We start from the raw sequence: 4,014 nt of genomic DNA, 5'->3' as shown, positions 1-4,014 counted from the left end.
TTAACAAATGTTACTTAACATAAACATTTCTAAGATGGGAGCACAGAACTTGCATTACCTTCTTAATCAATGGGTTGCTCAGAGAAAGTGAACAGAAAATGATTAAAACTGGAACAGCTCAAGGGTGGAACACAGAAAACTTGACCTCTTACTCAAAGTCTCAACAACTTTGGGCCGGTGACTTCACAAGCCAGCCTTGCCTCCCTTAAAGCCCCAGATGTGTGGCGCCCCTGCTGCTGTGAGCTGCGAGTCTCATGTGGAGGGGTATGGCCAGTCATGACAAGGCGGCCATTATGATTTAAATATGGTAACTAGAAGTTGACTAATATTCAGACATAGCAGATGTTACACCACCATGGTGGTACCTTCCGCAACCAAGAAGCCAAGTTGTCTACCCAACTCCACCCATCCGAAGGCCCTGACACCCCAGAGAGAAGAACAGGTAAAGCCACCACTTACCTGCCAGCCAAACATCTCTGCAGAGACTAGGATGCTCCTCCCCCGCAAGTCCGGGGCAGTCACACCAGTCGCCCCAAGCATCCCAGGTGTTATCTTTGTCTTCCATCCAAACGAGTGTTTCTTGAGGTCTGGAAAGTGAAAAGACCCAACAAATTATAGACAGAATGCTAGAAATATCCCAAAAGCTTTCCCAGTTTCTCCAGAGTCTTATTCTAAGCTATTCACAAAGACCTAAGTTGCCTAAAAATGCTTTGCTTTGCAATGGCTACATCAACACACACCGAAACTAGTACCACATGAGTACCTTTCCACCTTAGGAGGATTTTATCCAGATGGCTTCCAAGCTCAGTTTTAAATCTGAAATTTTATCATTTCAAAATTTAAATACATTGGCTAAATATAAATAATATTTATGATTATTATTTTGTTTTATAACTTACATAGCAGGGTCCCAGCTTCTATCTAAGAAATTCTCTGTCATACAGACTGGTGCTTATTCCAAGGAAATCTTTTCGCATGAGGATTTATGGGACCTCCTGAGAGAGGCTCCATCCCAAGTAAACAAAACAGATAAAGCTTCAGGGCGAGCCCGGTGTCCCCGCGGCGGGCGGCCGGGTCGGTGGAACACGGAGCGGGTGGAGGGAGCCCGCGGCGGCGCCGGTGGCTGCAGCAGCGAAATGGCAAAGACCATGGCGGACATCCGGCGGCTGATCACCAAGCCGCAGAACCTGAATGATGCCTACGGGCCTCCAGCAACTTCCTCGAGATCCATGTGAGCAATCCGCAGACAGTGGGGGTCGGCCGGGGCCGCTTCACCACCTCCGAAATCAGGGTCAGGACAAATCTGCCTGTTTTCAAGCTGAAGGAATCTACTGTTAGAAGAAGATACAGTGACTTTGAATGGCTGCGGAGTGAATTAGAAAGAGAGAGCAAGGTTGTAGTCCCCCCCTCCCTGGAAAAGCATTTTTGCCTAAACTTCCTTTTAGAGGAGATGATGGAATATTTGACTACATTTTTATTGAAGAAAGGAAGCAAGGGCTGGAGCAGTTGATAAACAAAGTCGCTGGTCATCCTCTGGCACAGAATGAATGTTGTCTTCATATGTTTTTACAGGATGAAATTTTAGATAAAAGCTATACTCCATCTAAAATAGGACATGCCTGAAATTTGGCAAGAAGGGGAAAAAAAACTTTCCATGACTATGAATGATTCATATGCACCAGTGAAGAAGTTCTGACTAACTTAGCATGCTGCACAAAACCTGGTATGATATGCCTTCAGTATACCAACACTGACATGCTCTGTTCTGTTTTGTTTTGGCAGTTGACAAGAAGTTCATTTGCTTTAGTGAAAAAATCCCTCATTCCGGCCTTTCTATATAAATAGCTCTTTCTTGCTGTTTTAATGTGGTGCACACTCTAGCTTCACAAACCTGTTACCCCAGTATAACCTGCAGTGTCCTAACTAAAGTTACTCACTTGGTCTTACCTGCAGTTTTTGTGTCATGTTTGCTTCTTGAGTCTGATTAACAGAATATTTCTCTTATCCCCTTTTTAATATGTGGTGTCCCTTGACCTAATTTATGTGTGGAAAGCACTACACATTGGTTTCCAGTACCAGACATGTAAGATACACACTCGTATGCAGAAAGTATCTCCCTTCAGGCTTGTAATACCCTCTACATAGAAGATCAATGAGGGAAATCTTTATATTCTGTATAAAAACAAAGTCAAATTTATATACTAAAATCATTTGTCTAAAAATTTAAGTTGTTTTCAAATAAAAATGCATTTCTGATATGCCAAAAAAAAGGATCCAAGAAAATAGAGAAAGCTCAATTATGATTACTGTTTGGTTTAATTTCTCTTCTGGACTTGCCAGCATTGACTTATATCAAGATACTCTAAACAAAAGGGAACAGGTGGAGTTAAAAACTTTTAAATATACAGAGAGATATAGATATGCAAAGAAATGTTGTGTATTACTTAAATAAAACTACAAAACTTTACGAAGAGGCCTAAAGTAGACTTGAATAAATGGAGAAGATACCATAGTCCCAAACAGCTGAACTCAATACTGTAAAATGTTCTCTCCAAATTAATCTATACATTTACAACAACTCCAATCAAAATCTCAAAGGGGACTTTTTTGGACCCTAAGAAAATAACTCTAAAGTTCATCTGGTGGAGTAAATATCTGCAAGAGCAAAGAAAAAACAGTGAAAGGAGAAATTAGAGGGACATTGCCTCAATCAAAACAGTATAGAATTGGCATAGTAATAAGCATTTGGATCTATTAAGTTTAAAAAAAGAAGAGTCTAGAAACAGACCCAAGTATAAGGACATCATATAGAACCACAAGTCGGTGTGATGAATGGTTTAAAATAACAGACAACTTCTCCACAAAAGACACCAAAATGAATTCAGGTATATCCCAGAAATTAATATTTTAAATGCTGAAACCATAAAATACTAAAAAAAAGTTATAGATTTAAAAGTTATACAGATGATATAGCAAAGACTGTCCTAGATATGTCAACAAAGGTAGAAACTCTAAAGGAAAAGACTCATAATTTTAATTACATTAAAAGAAGAACACATAGCATTTTCTATCTCTTCACCAATAGATAAAGGAATAAGTATATGAATATCCACACAAAAATGCAGTAGTAAAAGTACAAGTATATGGGCTGGAAGAAAACCTACCAAATTGCCTCAAAGGATGGAGGGAGCGGGTCTAGGAGTGAACTGGGGGAAAGACACAAAAGGATTGCTAATGGAACGTTTTATTCTCCTCCCAGCCCTCCCATAAAAGATCTGAAGCAAATATGACAAAGCATTCAATTTGATGAGGCCAGGTGGTGCTATAATGGATGTGAATTTTATCTAAATTTTCATGAATATAGAAATTTCTTTTAAAAATTATTTGGGGAGTAAAAGGCAATCATTAGAGAAGAATGTAAGCCTATATCATGTTTAATACAGGTAAACGTGTACCTGCCTAGGGAAAGGAGTAAGAGGTTAATTAAAATATGAGCAGTGGCTACTTCCAGGAGCTGGGCAATATAAACTTCTGTTTTTGTTTCTCTGCATTTTGTAAAGTTTTTTTTAAACCCAACGCTTTAATATTTTCATTGAAAACAAGCACACAAACGAAACCACATCCTGCTGACATACAGAAAAGCTCAAGTCAGACAGGACTGAATAGGTGAGTTCTAAGTTGGAGACCAGGAAAGTTAATGAAGGAAACCCTGACACTAATAAACGGAAGCGGGGGGCTCAGCTTGATATTGCACAGACTTTCGTACGCCCTTAGGCCAAGTTACCTTATCCAACCAAAAAAAAAAAAAAAGTTAAGAGAGGGATCTATAGAAAGGACCTTCAAATGCGAAATGAAGAAATAACGGTGGAAGCAAGGAGGAGGTCTTCCAATAATTTTCACCCACGTCTCACCGGGCAGTGGGTTTCCTGGCTTCTTACCAAGCTACCTATTTATAGCACAGTAAGCAGCTCTACTAGAGGCAATATTTCAGCAACAGTCAAGGGTAAGGAAAGA

At 39.7% G+C, this 4,014-nt stretch overlaps 1 pseudogene; it reads left to right on the top strand.

The window, feature by feature from the left end:
* The first annotated feature begins 1,136 nt into the window (after nucleotides 1-1,136).
* LOC130846342 (sorting nexin-3-like) lies at nucleotides 1,137-1,623 on the top strand (annotated as a pseudogene).
* The last annotated feature ends 2,391 nt before the right edge of the window (nucleotides 1,624-4,014 follow it).

Source organism: Hippopotamus amphibius, chromosome 2 (genome assembly GCF_030028045.1).
Source record: "Hippopotamus amphibius kiboko isolate mHipAmp2 chromosome 2, mHipAmp2.hap2, whole genome shotgun sequence".
NCBI classification, from domain to species: Eukaryota; Metazoa; Chordata; class Mammalia; order Artiodactyla; family Hippopotamidae; genus Hippopotamus; species Hippopotamus amphibius.
Note: the sequence above shows the minus strand (reverse complement) of the source record. Positions and strands in the feature narration are given on the sequence as shown.